General features: G+C 55.6%; 1 protein-coding gene across 1 annotated transcript in view; it reads left to right on the top strand.

Moving 5' to 3' along the window:
* Positions 1–7,969: 7,969 nt before the first annotated feature.
* The window catches only part of LOC117647473 (glutamate receptor ionotropic, kainate 2-like), a 96,406-nt gene continuing 79,153 nt past the window's right edge, over positions 7,970–25,222 (top strand). The window contains exon 1 of the mRNA XM_034389224.1: positions 7,970–8,047. The gene's annotated coding sequence lies outside the window, so the exon portion shown is untranslated. The remainder of the gene's footprint in view (positions 8,048–25,222) is intronic.

Genomic DNA, 25,222 nt, shown 5'->3' with positions numbered 1-25,222 from the left:
AAAACCTTACGAAGTATTTTGAGCATACCTAATACAAACTAATTTACTTTGTTATACGAAGAAATAGTCCGTAAATTGGGAAATATTTTCTTTGTAAGCTTATGTACGCTCAAAATACTTTGTTATAACAAGCTGCTTTTCTTTGTCAGGCCTAAAATAGTTTGTAAGGTTTCCTCAGCGATCTTTATCTACTTCGAGTTATTCATTTAAGAAAGCACTCGAGATCTGCCAGGTTGCCCTGATCTGGAGTGACGTCATCAGATAGTGGGCTGCTGCTGTATCTCGGATGACAGTGTACGGGCACGCCTACACTATCAGGTTGGTTTGATCCGATGGCGTCCTTGACTCGGCTGGAGTGTCCTGGAGCAGCGCTTCCTAGCGCTAATCAGAAAACGGGGCCTCGAACGGCCACGCGAAATTTTTTACTTGATATTTAGTTTTTGTTTTAAAATTAAGTTTATTCAGTACGCGGCTGACCGTTCTGTTGGCGTAGCTTGCTCGCCAACAAACTGCCAGAGTACCAATCATTGGAGAACTGTCGGGGCGTTTCAATTGATTTGAAATGAAAAAACGTATTATTTTGTAAAAAAAAAAATGTGACTTTAACTTATATTTTTTCAAAGATTTTTTTTGTTAAGCTTTTGGGTGATGACTGAAACTTTTTTTTTTTCAAAAAAGAATCAAAATTCGAAACATTGATTTCAGGGACTTAGAGGGCTTTGGTAAAGGAATGACCCCGGGTTAGACGAAAGCCAGGCGACTAAAACTGGAGGCCACTACACCGCAAACAGGGCCGCCGCAACAATGCCTGGAATAATACGACACTGCGACAGCACATCCTTCAGCGGGATCGCTAATAAAAACCGCGGCGGAGCGGCAGAGCCCGCTGGGATTAAGGCGCTGTTGCCCGGCAGGCTCGCGCCTGGCGTCCCACAGTGGGCCAGAAGACCGGCGGAGGCGGTCAAAGTCCCGGACGCGTTTTGAGCTCCAGAGTCGCTAAATGGGACTAAAACCGCGCGTGTGACCCCACCAATGGATTGCTCTCCGAATCCATTGGTGAGGTCACACGTTCGGTTCGAGGCCTATTTAGTGACTCTAGAGCTCAAAAAGCGTCGTGAGTTTTGGCCGCCGGCGGCGGTCTTCTGGCCCACTGTGCGTCCTATTCCGCAGACTCAGAGACGGAGGCCAAAAGTTTCCACCCGGAGGACGTCCCATTGCAGGTCACTCCCCCGTGGTGGTGTCGGCGCGTCGAGTATGGCAGCGGCGTTGGTAGTTTCGCCGCCACAGACCACACGCCCGCCAAACAACAACAACAAAAACAAATGACATTACAATAATAACAACAACAACAGTGCCGTAACAAGTACCAGCGTGCGACACGCGACGCGTAAGTTCGTCCTAAAAGGAATAGACAAGTAGCAGCGTACGGGTACAGCGCCACGGCACCAGATTTTCCCCCAGTTCTGTCCAAGGACGCGCCGAGACACTCACACAAGCACAGCGGCGCACTCGCATGCATGGCAAAACAAGCTGGCACAAAATTCTGCCGCAGAGCTACTCTTGCCCTTGCGGCACACGAGAAAATAAAAAAAAGGTGTCGAATTTGATTCGGATTTTATTATAAATGATCTCGGAGACGATTTAAAAACAAAAGAGTTACCATTTAGGACAAATGAAAAATGTGTTAAATAATAAAAACGGGTGGTTGTGATCGTGTGAAGAGCAAAAGGGATGAAAGAAAAAAAATCGAATGTGTTTGCGGGCCATCGTGCAGTGTGTGTGTGTGTGTGTGTGGTGTGTGTGTGTGTGTGTGTGTGTGTGTGTGTTGGGCGTGTGCATGTATAGGCAAATTCTTGTGGCAGTGGTGGTGTAGCCTCGGGGGGACGGCCGGGCGTGCCGTGGTGGGGCGGTGTGGCGAGGGAGGTTAGGAGGTGTTACGTATGCCCTTGCGTTCGGCACCGGGGCTCCCCTACAGAGTACGTATGAATTCTGAACGGGGTGGCGAATTCTGGGAATTGCAGAGATGTAAGATACAATCTGGCGAAGCAGAGAGGGGAGGTCCACCCGAGGGGCAGGCGGCCCTACCAGGCCCTACCAGGCCCTACCAGGCCCGGCCGCTGGGCGTCGTTGCGGAAAACATATGTAATGTGTTGATACAAATGCGCCCAACCAAGCAACCGAGAGCGGGAAAAAAAAATCCGACGGAAACAAGGAAGTTGTCGGAAGACGCGCACCAAAGAAAGGGCGAGTGCAAAAACACGCAACAGCTGGTGTTTGAATCAGTGGCCGGGCATCCTGCTAGTGTGTTGGCAGGTGCGAGCGGGAGGGCTAGTTTGAATAATGGCATCATAGGAGGGTTGCCGGCCGGAGGCAGTATGGTCGGGGCCGAGCGGGGCCGGCCGTGCGCCAATGGTGACAAAGATAATCATGACTTGGGTGGCTGCCCCGGCCCAGCCCGGCGGGCCTGGCGAGGCCTGGCCACTGTGGACCCTCTTCGTTTCCAACAGCTTCGATATCCTGCATGCCCATTTCACCCCCAGGCGGCTCCAGGTACTAGTAGTGGGAAGGGGCGGGCCTGCTGATTGGCTGAGGGATACGTCGAGAGCACCCTAAGCTGTCCCCGGGATACGGCCCGGGGGGTGGGGGACTGTGTCAGCAGGCGTTTCGTTTGGTCTCGGAATGTTCAGGCGAGTTGAAAATGACAACAAGAGTCCGCTGGGGTGAAAGGAACAACCTCCGCGACGCGCGCATGTTCTTTTAAAGGGGTGATTCCAGATGATGCACACAGGCTCGGGCTGACTCCCAAAAGGCCCCAGCGGATAAGACCGCAAAAGGCCCCTGATCATCATTATGTTTTTACCCTTTATGACCAACTTTTTGTGAGGCTACCGCTCCCAAACTAGTTGCGGTCGATAGCCTTTCCGATACAGGGCATGAAAGAGTAGGGTCTTAAAAATACTAGGCCGTCGAGGAAAGCCTTTTACGGCAACTAGATTGGACATAGTGGCCGCCCAAAGCCAGCAAAATCAGCAAATTTCCGAGATTTGACCACTTTTTGACCAACTTGGTCGGAAAATCGTTGCGGTCAAAGCCAAAATCGTTGTGGTCAACGTCTTCCCGATACAGGGCATGAAAGAGTAGGGTCTTAAGAAAACTAGGACGCCGAGGGAGGCCTTTTACGGCAACTAGATTGGACACAGTGGCCGCCCAAAGTCAGCAAAATCAGCAAATTTCCGAGATTTGACCACTTTTTGACCACCTTGGTCGGAAAATCGTTGCGGTCAAAGCCAAAATCGTTGTGGTCAACGTCTTCCCGATACAGGGCATTAAAGAGTAGGGTCTTAAGAATACTAGGACGTTGAGGGAGGCCATTTAAGGCGACTAGATTGGACACAGTGGCCACCCAAAGTCAGCAAAATCAGCAAATTTCCGAGATTCGACCACTTTTGGACCAACTTGGTCGGAAAATCGTTGCGGTCAAAGCCAAAATCGTTGTGGTCAACGTCTTTCCGATACAGGGCATGAAAGAGTAGGGTCTTAAGAATACTAGGACGTTGAGGGAGGCCATTTAAGGCGACTAGATTGGACACAGTGGCCACCCAAAGTCAGCAAAATCAGCAAATTTCCGAGATTCGACCACTTTTTGACCAACTTGGTCGGAAAATCGTTGCGGTCAAAGCCAAAATCGTTGTGGTCAACGTCTTTCCGATGCAGGGCATGAAAGAGTAGGGTCTTAAGAATACTAGGACGTCGAGGGAGGCCTTTTACGGCGACTAGATTGGACAACAGTAGCCACCCAAAGTCAGCTTCGGAGAGCAATCCATTGGTGGGGTCACACGTTCGGTTCGAGTCCTGTTTAGCGACTCTGCAGCTCAAAACACGTCTAGAGTTTTGGCCGCCTGCACCGGTCTTCTGGCACACTGTGGGCCGCCCCAGTCGGGCCACTTTCCAAACGAAGCCGTCACCGCGCCGACCCACCACACCCACGCCCGGTGTCCCTTACCGCAATATTGTCCCCGTGCGGCTCAGCACGAGGCTCTACACGAGGGCCTCTGGGTCCACCGGGGCCTCCACGACGATGGCGCTGCCAGATCGCTGCCCGGCTCCACCCTTACAACCATTCGCTCATTATATTCGGTTTCGACCCCCCACGGGCCCTACCGGCCCTACCGGCCCTACCGGCCCTACCGGCGAGTCGGAGTCCCCACCGGACTCGGGCATGATGAGCCCTTGGGGCCGGCGAGGCCGGCGAGGCCGGGCGGGGCACACTGCTACGGCCCCGGTCGCCCCAATCCACTCTGGAAAACAATCAGCAGGGCGGCACGCGGTGCGCCACGCCACGCCATGCCGGCCGAGGCCGTGTAGTGGCGCTAACCGCACAAATGAGCAGGGTGGTGGCCGATTACGCCGCCGGATTATAAACCTCTGCTTCGGTCCAGGCCAGCCGAGGCTAGCCGAGGCCTTCGGGGTGGGGGTGGGGGAACCCCTCCCGGAATACACCCAGCGAATTCACGCCCTCGGTGACATGCAATATAATTATTGCCGAGGCCGCGTTATTGCCCTGCTTGTTCGGCACGGCGCACAGTGGGCCAGAAGACCGGCGCAGGCGGTCAAAGTCCCGAACGCGTTTTGAGGTGCAGAGTCGCTAAATGGGACTCGAACCGAACGTGTGACCCCACCAATGGTTTGCTCTCCGAACGAGGAACCCATTGGTGGGGTCACAGTTCGGTTCGAGGCCTGTTCAGCGACTCTGGAGCTCAATACGCATCTAGAGTTTTGGCCGCTGCGCTGGTCTTCTGGCCCACTGTGCGGTGGCTCTACACGCATCGCACAGAGCCTGTCCGCACCCCGTTGGGATTTGCCCGATCGAAATAACTGTCGGCATGATAGCGTGAAGCGGGCTTATGTTTTTCGCGTGTGCCAGAAGCGAGGTTTCAATGACTCGCATTGTTCCTAGACTTGTTGTTTTTTTAGGGGTGCTGCGCTGTGTAAGCCGATCGCTGCGAACAATTCGCTCTAAACCCGGCACGAGTATCTGTCTGCCGTGTTGTAACGAGGGGTCCAGCCGAGTCCGACTGGAACACTCTATCCGGACGTCCGCGACGCAGATGGTGATTTGTTCCCTCTGTCGTGGTCCACTGGAAAAAGAAGTGGCGAGCTGCTGCAGCATCTCTAGAAACTGAAGAGAGTGCATGGCATGCTCCTCCTAGGAGTCAACCACAAAGCACACTCTTCCCAAGAGCATGCTTGCAAGCACACTCTTCCCAAGAGCATGCTTGCAAGCACACTCTTCCCAGGAGCATGCTTTCAAGCACTCTCCTTGCTTGCAAGCATGCTCCCAGGAAGAGCGTGCTTGTCAAGCATGCTCCTGGGAAGAGTGTGCTTGCCAAGCATGCTCCTGGGAAGAGTGTGCTTGCAAGCATGCTCTTGGCAAGAGTGTGCTTTGTGGTTGACTCCTAGGAGGAGCATGCCATGCACTCTCTTCAGTTTCTAGAGATGGCGCGGTGTGGAATCAAGAAGTACCTCGGAGTGGGCCAGAAGACCGGTGCACAGTAAAAAAATAATCGCCGATTCGGTGACGTCTGGGCGCCAAAACGAGAATATTACAAGAACAGCAACACCCTCAAACTGTTCTGGCGGCCCTCTGTTCGTTTCGGCGACGCTCGGTCTAGTTTCGGTGGCGCTCGGTCCGTTCCGGAGCGGCCACCTCACCAGAACGGCACTGCAGTCACCCTCCCGCCAGCGACTTTTAATCGTCGTATTAATGTGAAATAGGACACAAAACAAGTCAGGGGCTGTCAGTAATCATTCGCGTGACTCATCAAAGCGTAACGTTGCCGGCGGGCACGCACAAATACGCACAAACAGCTCAAAAACAGTTGTTGTGGTCATCCTAACCTCTCTGGCGGAACACCACCTGGTGACGCAGGTCACCGTTTTGGTGACAGACCGTCGCCGGGTTTGTGGGGGTACCCGTTTCGGTGAGATTGGATATAGAACGACCACCAAAACAGCGAATCTTTTTTTACTGTGTGGAGGCGGCCAAAACTCAAGACGCGTTTTGAGCTCCAGAGTCGCTAAATAGGACTAGAGCCGCAAGTGTGACCCCACCAATGGACTCCTCGTTCGAAGGGCAATCCATTGGTGGGGTCACACGTTCGGTTCGAGTCCCATTTAGCGACTCTGGAGCTCAAAACGCGTCCGGGGTTTTGACCGCCTGCGCCGGTCTTCCGCCCCACTGTGCGGCGGGGTCGCCGCCCTCTGCCCGGGCGTAGGGCTCGATCGAGAACCGTCAGAATGTCGACTGCGAAGCGACCAATGCAGTTTGGCTAGTTCTTCCCCTCTCTTCTGCGCCAGCTCAGTGGTGTCCCCGTCCTCAGACATTTCGCCCGGAGCGAGCGAGCCGGGGCTGCGCTGCGCTCCGCGCCTATTTCTTCAACAAACTAACATCGCCGCTGTGCTACGCCAGAACAAATGCGGCCCCGGGCTGGCTCCGCTGCACAGTGGGCCAGAAGACCGGTGGAGGCGGACAAAACTCTAGACCCGTTTTGAGCTCCAGAGTCGCTAAATGGGACTCGAACCGAACGTATGACCCCACCAATGGATTGCTCTCCGAACGAGGAATCCATTGGTGGGGTCACACGTTCGGTTCGAGACCCATTTAGCGACTCTGGAGCTGAAAACGCGTCTAGAGTTTTGGCCGCCTCCACTGGTCTTCTGGCCCACTGTGCGCTGGCTCCCCTACCCGGCGAGGGGATCAGGCCGGGGAGGGGGAGGGGGGTTAACTACTGCTTTCTGATGCTGTGGCGGAGCGGACGGTCGCTAGCGAGCTACGGGCATGAGATATGGGGCCACGGATCAGGCGGGCTCAGGTTCACTAGGCTGCCCGGAAATAGAGACAGAGATAAAGAAAGAGATAGAGAGATGGCGATAGAGTCTAGAGAGGCCCGCCTACGGACCGCCGCCGCTGGCCAGCGCAGCAGAAGCGTTGCGCGTCGTCGTGGCCATTTCAAGAGGAGTTCCTCGCAATACACAAAATGCGTCGGTGCTCTAGAAACTGAAGAGAGTGCATGGCATGCTCCTCCTAGGAGTCAACCACAAAGCACACTCTTGCCAAGAGCATGCTTGCAAGCACACTCTTCCCAGGAGCATGCTTGGCAAGCACACTCTTCCCAGGAGCATGCTTGACAAGCACGCTCTTCCTGGGAGCATGCTTGCAAGCAAGGAGAGTGCTTGAAAGCATGCTCCTGGGAAGAGTGTGCTTGCAAGCATGCTCTTGGGAAGAGTGTGCTTGCAAGCATGCTCTTGGGAAGAGTGTGCTTTGTGGTTGACTCCTAGGAGGAGCATGCCATGCACTCTCTTCAGTTTCTAGAGTGGGAACAGTGGCTCAGTTTAGTGACGAAAGATCTCCACCTGCATATAAAGGGAAAAGTGCGCTCTTGTCAACGGTCGTCGCGAACTTATGTATCTTCCTGTAACATTGGAGTTCTCCGGATCTCGGCGAGCATCGCTAGCGACAAGATCACACATTTGAGTGTGGGGGGCGGCTGCATTTGAGTGTTAATCTACCATTTTAATTAAGATGGATGGGGGGCGAAACTTAATGGTCTGAAAGGGACGCGGAGATTTCGTCGCCAGGAGTTGAGCCCTTCAGGCGGCCTGAGCGCTGTTGGAGACACGAGCCCTAAGGGCCCTAAGGCGCCGAGCCCACCATCTCCGTCGCACTGCAGCGACCACCCTTTTTATAACATATTTTATAGTCTTGGCCGCGGACCCAATAATGAGCAGTGCGTGACATTGTGTGCGTGTTTGAGTGTGTGTGTGTGTTCAGTGTATGTGTTGACTGACACGTAACCTCTGTTGCCACAGGATGAGCTGCTGCCTATAGTCTTGGGGATGCCCGGGCGAAGGCCTCCCCAGGGGGTGTCCTTGGGGGCGTCCCGGGCGGGCCGGGCGGGCCGGCGGGGCCCCCCTGGGGGCTGGCTGTGTGCCCTGGTGCTGGTTCTCCCGCTGGCGCAGGCCGCACTGCCCCCCGTCATCAGAATAGGTAAGTGAGTAGCTTAACCCGGGGCTGGCTTATCGCAAACAGCCAAGCCGGCCAACCTTTCCCAATCCCTTTCCTCCCGTTTGCCAGGGCTCTTTTTTCTGCATGTGAGATGTGTCTACACTGTGCACTCTGTCAAACAAGGGCCCTTTTTGGCGGCTCGTTTAAAGTGTTGGCAGTTCGCTGGCCGGATCGTTCAATGCGGTATTTTTTTAAAACAACTGGCGGACGGGTCTATCCGGCTTTTTTCTTTGGTCGTGCGTGTTTTTCGACATGCCAGTGTGCTGCTCATATCAGGCCGTGCCCAGGGCGTGCCCTACACTGTGAAATTGCTATTACCGCGGATGCACTCTCCTCGGCTTGTCCGATATTCAATTTATTACGGCGGAGAGGCTTGTATGCGGTCGCCTCGCGGGCCCCGCGGCCAAGCCCGCACAGTGGGCCAGAAGGCCGGTGGAGGCGGCCGGAACTCCAGACACGTTTTGAGCTCCAGCGTCGCTAAACAGGACTCGAAGCGAACGTGTGACCCCACCAATGGATTCCTCTTCGGAAGAGCAATCCATCACACGTTCGGTTCGAGTCCTGTTTGGCGACTCTGGAGCTCAAAACGCGTCCGGGGTTTCGGCCGCCTCCGCCGGTCTTCTGGCCCACTGTGCCCCGTCTAGTCGGAGGAGCATCGCGGGGGATGGTGCGGCCCGCGGCCCGCCAATGAACCCCCTCCAGCAGCACTGGGTAATTCGTGTATCGCCCCAAAGGTTTTCTTCGTTTTTTTTATGCATACTCTTGCGGTGAAGCAGTGTATCGGGGAGCAAACGTCAATAGAGAGAGAGGAGCAACATGTGCGCAGGCAGGCCAACGGCAGGCCAAAGGCAGGTTGGCCAATAAACCGGCCGTCCGTTTTCTTCGGGCGGGTAATGCTGGCACGCCACCTGTCGCGCTGCCTGCCTGCCTGCCTGCCTGGTCCAGGTCGTGCATAGCCTCGCCCGACTTTCATGGCTCGATAAATCTCCGCTCTACTTGAGCACCAACTTTTTTTTTCCTCCTCACTTTTCTCCAAATGCGTTAACGACAACGTATTGGACGCGCTAACTTATGGCCAAGTTCTGGTTGCCGCCGCCCGTCGTGGCCACTGTACAGGTTGGCGCGCGACGGGCACGTGTCGCGGGGCGGGGCGGGGCGTGGCGGGGCGGGGCGGGGCGGGGCGGGGCGGGGCGTTCCCTTCGTCCCTTTCAGTAGGCCAGCCGCGCGCGTCGCCACGCCCGCATTTTCGTACTGAATGTTGGTAACTTTCTGGACGAATTTCAACTTTCCCCCGCCCCCGCGCAGACTTGGCACGCCGCGCCGGTACCGGCGGGGTTGGCAAGGGTGGGGGGTGGGGGGGCCGATCAAACACATAAATTAACATACAACCCTCCCTGTTGATCGCACAGTAAAACTTGTGGCCTGTATAATGCAATAAAATACAAGTTGCGGGCGGCGGCGCGGGGGAGCGGCGGGGGGACGACGATAGAAGAGGACATTATTATAAAAGATTGTGTCAGAATCGAAAATAAATCACAGTGAATCACGTTTACAGGCGCAACTAAAAATTTCTCCGTCGCTTGCAGTGGCGTGGAGATGGTGGCGCGCTCCGAGGCTCACCGGATTGCTTTTATTGGGCTGACAGAGGCATGGTGGGGTCGCGGAACGAACCCAGCCCATTTCCCCGCCACTTTTTTCTCTCTCCATTCTGATGAGGACGTATTGCTGGACGAGCTTCTTTTTTCTCTCTCTCTCTTCTTTTCTTCGTACACTCAACGTTAAGCACACACCAAAGCCCTTGCAGCTGTAAGTTTGGCGGACAATGCCCCCTCGGCCGTGTCAACCCCACACAAGTGTAGTGCCCCGTCAAAGGCGCAGGGCGCGGAGAGGGCAGGGACGGCGACAAGGGTCAGGACAGCAGGACGCGCGGAAAAATGGCGGGAAATTAAGGAAAGATCTGAAAGTGGCTGAACAGCAGTTGAAAGTAAGGGCGTTGAAGGCGGATAGAGGGCAGGGAGGGGAGGACAAGGGCAGGCAAGGGCCACACAACATTGGCAAAAAGTGTCGAGGGCTAACTGCCGGAGACACTGGCACACTGGCGCTCGCCGGCGCCCCATCACGGCCCTTAACTTGGTGGGCAGCGAGGGACAGCTTCGGTGGCCCACGGCCGGCCCGGCCCGGCCCAGCCAAGGTGGGCAGGGAGGCGGGGCGAGGGGGTGGGGGTGGGGGTGGGGGTGGGGGCGGCTTGCGGTGTCCTGCAAGTTGTCCGAGCCGACCGCCCCGTCCAGAGGCCCCGTCCAGAGGCCCGTCCAGAGGTCACGCCAGGATGTGGTCACGCACGAGTCGGACAGTCGGACGCAAGCCTCATCCACAACTAAGCGGCCAAGTGCGCCAAGCGGAAGGGTCGGGCGTGCAGCGGACGGACCGCGCGGCCAGTCCCCCCGGCACAGTGGGCCAGAAGACCGGTGGAGGCGGACGAAACTCTAGACGCGTTTTGAGCTCCAGAGTCGCTAAACGGGACTCGAACCGAACATGTGACCCCACCAATGGATTCCTCGTTCGAAGAGCAATCAATTGATGGGGTCACACGTTCGTCTCGAGTCCCGTTTAGCGACTCTGGAGCTCAAAACGCGTCTAGAATTTTGGCCGCCTGCGCCGGCCTTCTGGCCCACTGTCCCGGGAGGGCCTGACTGGGGTAAGGGAGCCCAAGAGAGTCCCGCCGGACCGCCAGGGCCGCGGCTCGCCGGTGAAAAACGATGCCGAAATGGCGAAGTAACGATGACTTGGTGAAGCCTGTATCCACTCCGCGCCCGGTCGGCGGGAAACTTCGCATAGTTTGGAGCGCCGCTTCGCCGCGCCGTCACGTCACGTGCGCGGGATTAAGCTGGCACACTGGGAATATCGCCGAAAATGACCCAACTTCCTGCAAGTATTTCCCGGTCCGACGCAGTGGTCCCTGCCACCCCACCGTCACACAGTGGGCCAAAAGACCGGCGGAGGCGGCAGAAACCCCAGACGCGATTTGAGCTCCAGAGTCGCTAAATGGGACTCGAACCGGACGTGTGACCCCACCAATGGATTCCTCGTTCGGAGAGCAATCCATTGGTGGGATCACACGTTCGGTTCGAGTCCCATTTAGCGACTCTGGAGCTCAAAACGCCGCGCTTTCCCTTCGCCACTACCCCGGCCGTCCAGCCGCCTGCCTCTCAGCATCACCTGGCCGCGCTACCCCACAGTACAACGCTTACTACCCCCATCCCTCACGGCTCGAGCGGGCCACGCGGGGCAGGGACGGGGTTTCGACTCGGGATTGAAAATGAGCGCTGCCGCCTCCAACTTGCAATTGCGTTAGCGGGCAATCATTGTCTTCATTTCCATTTTTCGGTCGGTCGGGTCGCCGGGCGGTGGGGCGGCCGGGCCGTGGCGAGCCGCGTCGTTGTGACACCCCTCACGCGCCGCGACACTGTGGACGGACCGACGGTGTCAAAGCCTCGCAGTGTGGCAGCACGGACGGACGAGGGGGACCGAAATCGCGCTGCGGCTTGATCCTTGCTCCTGATGGCTAGAGCGGTCGCGGGGCGGGGCGGGGCGGGGCGGGGCGGGGCGGGGCGGGGCGGGCGGGGCGGGGCGGTGTTGGCACTAGCCTGGACGGGGAAGCCCCTGCCGCCCTGGGAGTCGTTCGCACAGGGGTGAGGTAGGGCAAGCCGGGGGTTGAAGGTGCGGAGTGCGGCTGGCTGGCAACGCTGGCATCCAACCCGTGCCTCCCTGCATTCCCTGTCTCTCTCGCACCCCAGGGGAACCCTCCGGCAGCAGTGCGAGAGGGAGGGAGAGAGACGAAACTCGCGCGGAATGAGCCTTGCTGCGGTGTCGTGAGCCACGTCACCCTCACGCACAACTCAGTCCCGGCCAAACATCATCTTTTTCTTCCTCACCCCAGGCAGGCAGGCAGGCAGGCAGGCAGGCCTTAATGGCGGCGCATCATCAGGCAGGCGTCGCCGCGCGCACTTAGGCCCCAGAAAGGAAGAAAAAGGCGCTCCGCCAGACGCCTCGTTCGCTTTCGACGCGCCGCGCGCAGCGTGAGCAGCACGCACGTGTGTCTGGCTGGGTGCGCGTCTCTCTCTCTCTCTCTCTCTCTCTCTCTCTCTCTCTCTCTCTCTCTCTCTCTCTCTCTCGCTGCAAAAGGCACGCGGAATCTCGTGCCGTTTTTCCGCACTAAAACTAGGGGTACGCGCCGTTTAGTGTGGGCGCGTAGTGTGGCTGAGCGATGCGAGTTTGTGCACTTCGGACTTTGCTTAAGTAGACGAAATGCGCAGTTTGTGGGCTCATATTGAGTGGAATGTAGGTCTGAGGTATAACTGGAAGTGATTTTCGTTATCAGCACACAAAAAAATGTTGGGATCAACGTCAAACTCGATTCCGAAATTTTGGTCCAAAATTGATCAAAATTCGGTAATGCGTGAGTCTGGGAAAAATTTGGAGGTGATTTTTGAGTTCAGCACACCAAAAACTGCAGGAAACAATATAAAACTCGATTTGAAAATTTTGGTCCAAAACGACCTAATTTGGGATGAAAATACAAGTCTGGAGTCGAAATGGGGGTGATTTTCGTTATCAGAACACAAAAAACTGTTGGAATCAACATCAAACTCAATTCAAAAATTTTGGTCCAAATTTGGTCAAAATTAGGTAAAGCGTGAGTCTGGGAAAACTTTGGAGGCCATTTTTGAGTTTAGCACACCAAAAACTGCAGGAATCAATATAAATCTCGATTTGAAAATTTTGGCCCAAAATGACCTAATTTGGGGTGAAAATACAAGTCTGGAGTAGAAATGGAAGTGGTTTTCATGATCAGCATCCCCAAAAACTGCAAGAATCAATAATAGATTAAATTGAAACGTATTGATATAAAACTGGTTAATTATGGGTAATGTACGGGTCTGGGTTGGTCTTCATGGATCACCCTTTGTCGTCACCAATTCCCTAATGCCACACCAATGCGATTCCTTCAGTCGAGTAACATTCCATTGCCAGCATTGAATCGCTTAATTGACTTCTTGTCTGCTTGAGTCACTATTCGATGTATCTTTTTCTTCAAACTAATGAATTCACAAATTTATTAGTTATATTTGAGAAGCCCTTTGTCATTCTTTCATTTCAAACAAGTGAATTGAATAATAATGACTGGAATATGTAATCATAGTTTATATGAAGTGACTCAGTTTTGGGCAGGCTGATCTGAAGCATTCGACGGGGACTTTGTCAAATTCAGTGAATCGTCTCATGAAGTGCAATGCAGAGGCCACTTGTTGCTCAATACGCCAACATAATTTATCTTGTTCATGTCTCGTGATATTTTATCTTTGGAGTAAAAGATGACAGTATGGTATTAACATTGGGCATTGGGCTTACGCTCAGAGAGCCAGCTTTTAAACCATTACCAATACTTAGTTCCAGTTGTCGGACACAAATTTTGGTGAAGTGGGAGGAATCGTCTCATTAAATCAGATTACCAAGTCACCTAATGCCCAAAACCTGAATCGTCTCATTGCACCCAATACCAATTCAAAATTTGCTAGCACTAAATAGATGGATTATTTATTGCGCTAAATACATCTATATATGGATTCTTTTTGTCAATAGATGTTAGAACTAGAATATTTATGTTAGCTTGAAGCATTGCAATAGAATGTCATTTCCCGAGTCAAACCAAGACATTTAACATGTCTTCTAATTTCAACAGAAGTTATTCATGCATTTACCTGATTTGATTTACTATGAAATTTAAAAATAAGGATAGTATCAGAGAGAATAAAATCAGTAGATGCACACAAAGGCAAAGAAAACATTCTAGTTAGAATCCACAACTACACTCACAGTGCACTGACCTGAAGGCAGATTCCCCTGTGACGGGGAAGGGGGGAGAGGGGTACGAAACACGCAATCCATTCTCACATTCATTTTTCGTATTTTCCTCTGTTGACACTCCGGAAGGGTTTTAATCATTCTAGAACGTTGAAAAACTAACTCAGAACCTATTTGAGAGCCCTTTTGCTCTTCAGTTTGTTTTATTTGCAGAAGTGCCGTCCCGTCTTGCAGACGCTTGCAAGCGCGGCAGCAGGTATGAGAAATTGGTCAGCCACACACTGCTACCAACCTAACAACGCTAATAACCGAGTTCAAAACGATGTTTTGAATATTTCAAACGATACTAAACAACGATTTGAAACAAACTCGTGTTGGGGGGAACTAAGACGACGTTAAATACGAAACGTTGGAACTATAGCCCCTGTAGTTGCTGAGAATCGTTGGTGAGTACAAACAGACTCACAGACAGACAGACAGACAAAACGCCAAACTGCTGGCATCACGTCCTATCACATTTAAGTCTCTCAGACAAAAACTATTTGTAGTATCGGGCTGAAATTTGGAGGGGTTGTTCTTGGAGGCTGCCCCCAGCCACCGAAACGATTGTTTTTCGCACAGCACCTCATGTGGCTCGTACAGAAGCATAAAATGGTCAACAACGTTTTTAGGGGGGTGGGGGCGTTAAAGGGGGTGGGGGTCAAATTTAACACCTGCAAAGTGAAGTCCTCCCTAACAGGTAACTACCCACAAAATTTGAACTCAATCGGTCCAGCGGTTTAGGCGCAGTGAAACCTAAAATGTTAGCCTCATGACGACCCCCCTCCCCCCACCCCCAGCCCCTTCCCCCCGGCCGCCCGGAGGACAGACGCACGACCAGCCGCCTTTCGGCGCCCCCAAACACGGCAAGGGCTTCGCTAACGCTCAGCCAAAAAAAAACCAAGGGAAAAACCACGAATTTCGGTGTACAAGTCTAATGAATTTCAGTCGAATTTCGATGAACTTCAGTCGAAATTCGATGAATTTTCCACAAAAATTGATGAAATTCAGTCGAATTTCGACGAATTTCCATCGACATTCGATGAATTTTAATGAATTTTAGTGAATTTTACAAGTTTGATGAATTTTGGTGTACAAATTTGGCTGGAGAAAACCAGCCTTGGAGAGAACCTTACAAACTATTTTAGGCCTTAGAGAAGAAGCTTGTTCTAACAAAGTATTTTGAGCATGCATAAGCTTACAAAGAAAATACATCGAAATTTACGACCCATTTCTTCGTTCGTATAACAAAGTAAATTAGTTTGTACTATACATGCTCAAAATACATCGTAAGGTTTTGAGCGTGTGTTGTTTTTTTTTCCCTTTTTTGTGAAAGTGCCTCGCTGTCTATGCTGATTAGGCAGCCTGACTGATTGGTCGCGTCGATTCCCGGAATTTCCCGGAATTTCCCGGCGAAAGGCGAAAAGCGGAAATGAAAGCACCGCCGCCCTGGCATCCGGTCTGGCAAGTTGCGCGCCAAAGGGGTTCCGGCGCACGCGCCACGCCGCCGCCGACCCCGCGAAATGAACACGCCCCTACACTGCTAGGAGCCCCCTCCTAGACGGCCCTAGACGAGGCGTTGGACCGCTCGGCTCCGTCTCTCTCGCACTCACGCCGTCCCAGCGTCCGACCGAGACCGTGGACTCCGCGTCTTGAGCGAGTCCGGGACTTCCCCAGCGTCCGCCGCGTGTCTCCAAGTCGACAGCCGCGACAGGGCGACGCGGCCACGCTGCGGTTGCTGCCCTCCAGCCTCTAGTACTTCGCCAGCTCCAAGGGAGGAACTAGAGCGATAATAGCGCCAGTTTTTTTTTTCAGCAGACGATGCATTGCTTTTTTCCCTGACGACGAAGCGGATTGCTTTTCTTCGGGGGCCGACATTCTCGGTGCTCTCGCTGTGCTTCTTGTACGGTTGCTGCGGTATTTTCTATTAAGCCTGCGTGATGATTGTTTTTTGGAGGCAAGTGCGTGTATCGTATCGTGTGTGTGTGTGTGTGTGTGTGTGTGTGTGTGTGTGTGTGTGTGTGTGTGTGTGTAAGGATTGTGGAGTAGTCTGCTGCGCCTGGGTGTGAGACACGCCACTGCGCGTGTATCATTGCATTAAGACTCTTTTTTTCGTCTCTCTCTCTCTCTCTCTCTCTCTCTCTCTGTGTGTCTCTCTCTCTCTGTGTATCTCTCTCTCTCTCTCTCTCTCTCTCTCTCCCTCTCTCTCCCTCTCTCCCTCTCGGGGGCGAGAGTAGCAGAACGCGCTGACGCGCTGACGGAAAGACTGACAGTCGGACGGACGGACGGACGGATGGACAGACAGACGGGCAGACGGACGAGGAGGGATTGGACAGACAAACGTGCGTTACGGTATGGAATATCTCAGCAGGAGACGCCTCGGCGCCACATTTTTTTTTTGCCCCCGCCCAGAGAGTTGGCAGCGACCGAGCCCTGGGGAGGGGGGGCATGCCTCTGGCCGCCCCTTTCAGGGGTGGAGGCAGTATCAGCGGTAGCCAACCAACCACACACACACACACACACACACACACACACACACACACACACACACACACACACACCACGCTTATGCCGCTTTGGGCTGCACTTAGGGGCCCCTCTCTCATTTTCTGCTTTTTCATCCCCTCTCTATCTGGATATTTGTCTGCGCTAGTTTCCCCCCTCGCTCTTCCATCTTCTTGCTCGGCTTGCCCCCGGCGCGGCCCGGCGCGTCAATTTGTTTAGTTTTCCCTGTATGTATCGCCGCGGCCGGCCGCCGACCGATCAAAACCTAAAAAATGGCTCCCCGTCGCTCTTTCCCTTCCCGTCTCGCCATTTTTCCCTCTTGTTTTTGTTTCTTTGTTTCTTCTTTTTTTTCTCTCCGCTGCCATACTATCTCTGACGGCTGCGGCTCCAGGTCCATCCCCGCGGTCCGAGCGGCCGGCCGACCGAGGCCTCGACGACAGTCAAGTAAATTAGCGGCGCCATCAGTCCTGCGCTTATCCTGGGGTGCGGCTCGGCTCGGCTCGGCTCGGCTCGGCTCGGCTCGGCTCGGCCCCGGCTCGGCACGGCCAGGGCTGTTATCATCCGGGAGCGTAAATCAAGGCAGTGCAGGGAAACGAATGGAATGGAGGCCAGCATTGCCATGCCACGGCACTGCCACGGCACTGCCAGCCTCCGCCCTGTTTCGCATCCGACGGCGTCGCCCGCCGCGATGTAGGCCGTCTGCAAGCCACGATATTGTCACACAGAGGCTGGGAGGGTGCGGACCCGGGCACAGCTCACAGTGGTCCAGAAGACCGGCGGAGGCGGCCAAAACTCTAGACGCGTTTTGAGCTCCAGAGTCGCTATAAACAGGACTCGAACCGGACGTGTGACCCACCAATGGATTCCTCGTTCGGAGAGCAATCCATTGGTGGGGTCACACGTTCGGTTCGAGTCCCATTTAGCGACGCTGGAGCTCAAAACGCGTCCGGGGTTTTGACCGCCTCCACCGGTCCTCCGGCTCGCTGCACAGGCGGAGGTAAACTAAAACAGCGCCGTGCTTTCCGCCGCTCTGCCGCCGCCGCCTTCCTTCTAATCTTTCCCTGTGGGGCGTTTGCGACCAGACAGACACAGATGATTTTCATCCCCCACTGTGCCGCCACCGGCCGGGACTCCCCACGCGGCCGTTTCCAGTGGCGCAGCGCGGCCATCGCTTTGGCTGCTTTGGCGGTCCGGCGGCTGAATTTTGACTCGGCGCGGCGCGAGCGAAGCAGAGCGAAGCAGAGCGAGGCGGGGGTCGCGCCAACCACAACACGGCCGCGCGGGTTTCACAGGTTTTACGGCCTCCCCGGCGGGACAGCCCAGCCCTCCTCTTTTCTTTCTGCAACCGTCGCCCGGCGTTTTGGCCCGCTTCATTTGTTTTATTCAATTTTATTCATCTTACGCGCCTTTTGGAGAGGCCGGGGCGCCGGGCCGGGCCACTCGCGAGGGGCCGAGGCTGCCGCTTCAGCCGCCGAAGCCACCGCCGTCCTTTTTTGTTTTCGGCTTGACAAGATGAATTCGCTTTAGGAGGGGCCAGAAACAAAGGGGCACCGCCGTCCCCGGCCAGGCCAGGCCAAGGCCCCCTTCAGGTGCAGCGGGGCCTCCGCGGGGGCGGCGCGGCGATGTCCCTGGATCCAGGAAAGTCTTCGGTGCAGCGGTGGTTCGAACCGCGTTTTCCGGGCTGCGACCCCTAATCACTGGATCTACACAATTTTAATTGAGGCCTTCGCTGAGAGTGCCTTTGCCTTTCCACTCGCAGTGAGCAGCCCACCACTGCACCCGCCACCGCACAGCACGGCGCACGGCCCCGGAGCCCCCTTTGCCGGGTGACTTGACCGCCATTCGTCAAGGGCTCCTTGTCTGGAGCCAAAGCCTCACTTGGTCAACATAACGGCCACTCGAACGACGTGCCCCCCACCCTGCCAGCCGCAGGGCCTCGTGCCACAGGCGCGACAGCTCACTTGTCCGTCACCACCACCACCACCACACCCCCCAAACCCCAACCCCCCCCCCATCACCACCACCACCCCCCCCCCCACCACCACCACCACCACCGCCCCCCCCCCCACACCACCACTACCACCGCCGCCCCCATCACCACCATCACCTCCACCACCACCACGGGCGACGCTCACGACCACGACGCTCCAGGCCGTAGCAGCCAATCTGGGCCTGTTTCTTGCTTCTCTTTTGACGGGAACGCGGCGCGGGAATACAATTATTTCCCAGGCCTGGTTACGCCTGCCGTTCGCACTTCCTCAATCATCACCCCCTATTCCAAATGGCGTCTTTAGAAAAAAATACACAAAAAAACACCTTAAGAGCCACGTGGCACAGTAGGCCAGAAGTTCGGCGCCGGCGCGGCCAAAACTCTAGACGCGTTTTGAGCTCCAGAGTCCCTTAACAAGACTCGAACCGACCGTGTGACCCGCCAATGAATTCCTCGTTCGGAGAGCAATCCATTGGTGGGGTCACTCCGTTCGAGTCCCATTTAGCGACTCTGGAGCTCAAAACGCGTCCCGGGATTTCGGCCACCCCCACTCGGTCTTGCGTTGGATCAGTTGGATACACCCGCCGCAAGTCAGTGCCTTCCTCTGGCGGCGGCATCGCCCTCCAGCAAAGCAGTGCGCCGCGTCGCGGTGCAGAGGGGGCGGAGCGGAGGGCCCTCCAGGAGCCACCTTGTCCCGGCAGGGCGCCAGGCAGGACGCCAGCACACCGATTCCGAGAGTCATCGCCCTGTCTCTCTCGCACGCATGGGGCGTCCCGTATGGGTGCGAGAGAGACAGAGCGACGACTCTCGGAATCAGTCTGCAGGCAGGCCGCCTCCTCGGTGGACGCCTCCCGGACACCTCCAGGACGGCCAGGGCGCCGCCAGTAATTGTCGCCCGGTCTGCTTATTGGAGGCTTCGGAAGGGCGGTCCTCATCAGCGCAGGCAAAAAGGGAACCCGGAGGGGAGGGGAGGGGAGGGGAGGGGAGGGGAGGGGACGGGGCCTTTGGCCCGCAAGCAGCGCTCCGCAGCCTTGGAACCTCCTTGAGCATGGTTATTAAATTAAATTGGGGCCGTCCAGGCCGGCCGGGCACGTGTTGGGGGCCGCCATTAGCAGAGCACTGGACAGCAAGTCGGCCGGCTCGACGGCCAGCGAGCCAGGGGAGAGAGGGGGGGGGGGGCCCCACGTGAAGAGGCTGCCGGCCGGTGACAGGGCGTGTGTGCACTGAGGGTTGAGGTGTGCGAGGCAGACTCCATTGACTCTGTCGTCGGCGAATGCACGCTGCGAGTGAAACCACGGCGCAGAGCTGTCCCCGCCCGCAGTCCGTGGCAACGTGTAAGCCAGCCGGGCCGAGTCAAACCACGACAGGCCGTAAGGTAGGGCAGCCCGGTGGCGACGGTTCGAGCGGCAGGCCCAAGCCCCGGGGCTTTGTGGCTCGCAGCCGCTGGCTCTGGCCCTGCTTGCCGGGCTTGCTGCCGGCTTGCTGGCTCGCCGCGCCGGAGCGCTGGACACGCCCCTTGGAGTGCTCCCCCCGGAGTGTTCCCCCAGGACGCCAGGTCGTCTGGAGGAGGCCAGCCGACTCATCTGCATTGCCAAGCGGCCGAGCACCGGGCAAGCAGCGGGCAATCCACCGGCCGGCCGAACGGAATGCCAAAGGGGGAGGGGGGGGCTAGTTTTGATGGGCACGCGTTACCCCTCCGAATTCGCCTTCCTGTTGATGCGCCTTCAAAGCGACGTGCAATCCGGGCTCCGTAATCCCGCTTCCACTCTTTTAACTTCCCTTCCCTTTCCACTCGTCCCTCGTTACTCCGCGGTTGCTCCCCTTTATTCCACGTGTGCGTTTCCAACTGCAAGCGCAGCGCGCGTGTCTCGTCTCTGTCTCTCTCGCACGCGTGGGGTGCGACGGAGCGACGGGCTGTAGGCTCCAGGCTGTAGGCTCCATAGGCTGTAGGCTCCAGGCTGTAGGCTCCAGGCTGTAGGCTCCAGGCTGTAGGCTCCAGGCTGTAGGCTCCAGGCTGTAGGCTCCAGGCTGGCGGCTCCAGCCTGGCTGGGGCGGCCTTTACTGCGCCCCTTTATCGCCATAGCCGCGCGGTTTCAGCTTTTCCAGCCAGACGCTCTCAAAGTATCCGCCGTGTTCAGCAGTCGGCATGCCCTCGCACCAAGACCGGCGGAGGCGGCAAAAACTCTAGACGTGTTTTGAACTCCAGAGTCGCTAAACAGGACTCGAAAACCGAACGTGTGACCCCACCAATGGATTCCTCGTTCGGAGAGCAATCCGTTGGTGGGGTCACACGTTCGATTCGAGGCTCATTAAGCGACTCTGAAGCTAAAAAGCGCCTCCACTCGTCTTCTGGCCCACTGTGCACACCAAGTGCCTAAAAACACGTGCCTCCAAGCACAAAAGCTTCAAAAGTCAAAAGTTTCCATAGACTTTTTTTTTTTCAGAAAAGTGAAAGAAAAATTCGAAGCCTGAGACAGCTCTACAGTGGAAAATGACAAAAAGACGTCCTTTCGGGGAGAAATGATGTCACCGGCGGCGTGGTTGGTGGCGGGGCTCGGTCGCCCCGTCATTAAATCCCGTTCTTTACACCTCACACATCCTCACACCTCCACACCTCACACATCAAACCTGGCGCGGCCTCGCGGCGCCGCGTCCCCGCTTTGCTCGTCGAGTGCGTCGTCATCGTGGTAACAAGCGTCCCGGGCGTCGCGACGCCGAACCGAAATTGGCCGTTGCGGTTAATCAATATCTCGGTAACGTGACCGCGGATAACGAAGGCGGGGCGTGCCGGCGTGCCGCCCACACTGCAAGGCAGGCCGTGGCACGCCGTGGCACGCCGGCCGGAGTCGGGTGCGGAGCCGCCAGCCTCGGCGCCCCGCTTTTGTAAGGCGTCCCGGGGGGAGGCCGCCGCGGCCGCCGCAGTGTCTCTTTTGGGGGACGGCAGTGGCGTGGCGCCATCTCGGCAGTCTCGGCCAGAGGAACGAAAGCAGTCTCAGCAAACTCCCAAACGAAAGCAGTCTCAGCAAACTCCCAAACGAAAGCAGTCTCAGCAAACTCCCAAACGAAAGCAGTCTCAGCAAACTCCCAAACGAAAGCAGTCTCAGCAAACCCCCCAAACGAAAAGTTAGCCCGTCTCAGGGGCCCCCCGGGTCTAAAAACCCAAACAAAAAGGAGAAATTAAAAAATTGAAATCCCCGGGTTCAAATCCCCAAAGAAAGGTTGAATTTCGATGAATTTTGGGCAACCCAACAAAAAATGTAATTTTGAAAAAAAAGGGGAAGATGAATTTTAAAAACAAAATTTGTGCAAATTTCAATTTTGGGGGAATTTTGAAGCTTGAAATCTGGCTGGAGTTGCTTCCCCTAGTCGCGACAAAATCAGAAGAATATCGATGAATCTTACTAAATTGTACTGAATTTCTACTTTATGGTGAACTTTGGTGCACAAATTTATGGCTGGAGTCATTTCCCCCTGGTCGCGAAGAAGTCAATCTCGCAGCACGGGCAGCCTAGGGCAAGCAGTGTCTCCTCGACTCCAGCAGTCTCGACGGCACGGCGGCACGGCGCGGCGCGCAGGGTGATCGAGCCGCCTGGAAGGAGTGTGCATTTTGAGCCTCTTCGGCGATTTGATCAGCCGGTGCGACGCGTCGGCAAACTCCTCGGCGCCGCGCGGCTCACCCAGAAGAGCGTCGAGAGCAGCAAGGACGCCGAAAACTCGCAAGGGCAGAAGGGCGAGGAAGAGCTCTCCGTTCAAGATCTCAAAAGAGAACAGCATATTTTTCGGGGCTTTGGTTCTTACTCAAAGACGGGCGGTACAGTGCAAAATATAAATCCGAGAAAGCGACCGCGGGAAAAAAAAAGGCTACGAGGAATTTGTTGTCCCCCGTTGTTTGAACCTGACTCATGGTCTCCCCCCCGGGACGCCCACTCATGTGTGGCAAGACACGGTCCAGGGAGGTTACAGACGTAAGCACTGGTCGGGGCCTTGCGGGGACCGGCGGGGCTTGCAGGGGGGACAGCGGGGGGGCGGCATTGTGGGCGGCGAAATGGCCCAAGACGGGGGGCCGGAGAGGGTCGGACAGACAGGCTGGCAGGCAGACGGACAGACAGACGGACAGACAGACAGACAGACAGACAGAAAAGAGAGGAGATAGACGGGATCCGTCCCATGTCGTCCCTCCAAACAAGAGAGCCTCAAAGCAAACGCAAACTATTCCGCTCAATTCTGCGCGTTCGATTTAACGCGGCGTGGGAACCGAAGGGGCTACGACCGCGGAGGCGACAACCCGTTGGCGGAGGGGGGGGAGGGGGGCACGGCACACCAGTGTAAATCCGTTCGGATCCGGTCCAGTACCTATAGAGGCGCCCAGCTCGCTATCTCTCCGGCCGGCCGTTTATTGATTTAGTTTTCACTACTTTCAAGCAAACGATGTCGCCCCGCCACGCCCCGCCCCGCCAAGCCCCGCCGTACCGCGCCAGAGCTTCCGGGCTTTCCACTTCCCCGCTGAGTGCGAGCTGGGATTCCCCCTCCCCCCTCCCCTCCTCGAGCTGCCCCAATCGGAACAGACGATCGTAAATCATACACCCCCTACCACCGCGGTGACACATATGCCCCAGACGGGGGCGGGGGGAGGGGGGGCCACGGCGGGGGGGCTCGCACTGCGAGGTGGGGTTGGCTATTAATTAAAGAAAGTTTCATAATGATTCCGACCGTGCCGATTCCCACACGGAACTTAATTAACTGGAGCGCGACGATGTGTAGCGAAGGACTCCAGCAGTCTGCCAACGCCCCCACCACACACTGTTAAAGATTTGCGTGTCGAGGGCGTTTTCGCGAACACGGCTGCAGAAAAAAAAGGACGGGGCGAAAAAAAAGGGACAAGCTTGGGAGTGCTTTGCACTGTGAGAGACGAAGGGGCCGACAGGCCATTTCCGTCGTTTGAAATAAATGTTCGGCCAAATCTGTCGTCTTAAACCTCAAAATGGCGAGTAGTTTTCATTGCAACACAAACAAGATCCTTCTGAACTGCATGCTTAGGCAGCCAGATCCTTCCGCATTGTCTCCGCACCCAAAAAAAATGGCTTATAGTATTTAAAAAAAAAAACTTTTCTTGTTTTTTTTTTTTTTTCAAGAATTTTTTTTATCCAACCTTTTTTTTTGTATGCAGATAAATTTTCTTGTGTTAAAACTTTTTTTTTTCATATAAAAACCAAGACAATTAAAAATGAAGAAACCATTTTTCCGGCTCCGGTGCCCTCGGTGCCCTCTATCCCCGCTCTCCCCACACAGTGTATTTGACGCCGACGGTGGTTTGTTTGTGCGGCCGACGATTTAAGGGGGACCCCACTTCATTTCTCACAGTGCATCTCACCCCTTGACCATCCCCCACACGCGCCAGATGAAATAAACCCCGCAGCCTTCCCCCAACGGGCCTTGTTAGTCTCCACGTGAAGAGGGACCTTACTTCCGGAAACGTCGACTCGAGCCCCAAAAATTTCCGCCAAATTTCGCGCCGTCGTTAGCGGGGTCATACACCATAAAAATTGAATACTCACTGACAAAAATTTATTGATGTATTTAAGTCGGAATGAAGTACGATGTCAGTCCTCGCTCGAAACAACTCAGAGTTTTTATCTCATTTTTCTTGAGACAGAGACAGAGAGAGAGAGAGAGAGAGAGAGAGAGAGAGAGAGAGAGAGAGAGAGAGAGAGAGAGAGGGAGAGACACGCGTCGAGGGTCGCTGCCACCACCAGCAAGGGGAGGCGCTCTCGCTCCCTCCATTCCCATTTTAAAAATCCCCTCGATAGCAGAGCTAACGTCATGTTTTCTTCATTGTCGCATTGTGCAGCCCTCGGAGAAATTAGCCGCGAAGAATGGGGCGGGGTGGGGCGGGGTGGGGCGGGGCGGGGTGAGGTGGGGCGGGGCGGGGTGGGGCGGGGTGGGGCGGGGTGGGGCGGGGCGGGGGGGTGGGGTGGGGGCGGAGCAACTTTGAAAGGGGCAGCGTCTCCACTAACGGGCGGAACGCAGCCAGAGCGCAGCGCGCCGAGCGGTCGCGCCGGAAACACTACCGGGACTCTTTTTAGGGGGCAGAGAGAGGCACTGGTTTCGATAGTGTGTTGAGTTGCAGGCGCAATTCAGCTGAGAACGAACTTGATGTTTTAACCGCTGCATGAACTTTTTCTCGTCTGAGATAACGCACTTCTTTTCGGAAGTTGACTGTGCCTGCAGAGGTTCTTGCACGTTTCGTTTCACTGATGTTTGACTCTTCAGCGAGCAGTCATTATTTCGACGAGTGGCGGTTGTTGCAGCGATACGAACACTGCGGTTCCTGAAAAACTCGCGCTTAAAGTGAGGGCCTATCAATGGATTCCTCGTTCGGCGAGCAATCCATTGGTGGGGTGACACATTATTCGCTTTTGAGGACTCTGGAGTTCAAAACGAACGCGTCCGGGATTTTGTCCGCCTCCACCGGTCTTCTGGCCCACTGTGCAGCTCCTGCCACTCCGCAGCCGCGCACAACAAACTGCCCCTGCATGTTTGCTCGGCCTTCGGGCCGTTCCGCGGCACGGCCGGCCATTGGTCTCTGTCGCACGCCATTGGTTGGCGCTGACGTCATCTCTTTCCATCCTCGGCGCGGTGCCGTCGCGGCCGAGCGGATCGCAACTTTGTGAGCCCCAGGCATTACGTATGCTCTCGAAGGAAGGCCCCCACCCCTCCCCCGCCCGGCGCCGACCATGGCCTCAGTTGGTTTGACTTGAGCC

Source organism: Thrips palmi, unplaced genomic scaffold, assembly GCF_012932325.1.
Source record: "Thrips palmi isolate BJ-2018 unplaced genomic scaffold, TpBJ-2018v1 HiC_scaffold_2, whole genome shotgun sequence".
Lineage (NCBI taxonomy): Eukaryota > Metazoa > Arthropoda > Insecta > Thysanoptera > Thripidae > Thrips > Thrips palmi.
This window is presented reverse-complemented; position numbering and strand designations above follow the sequence as displayed.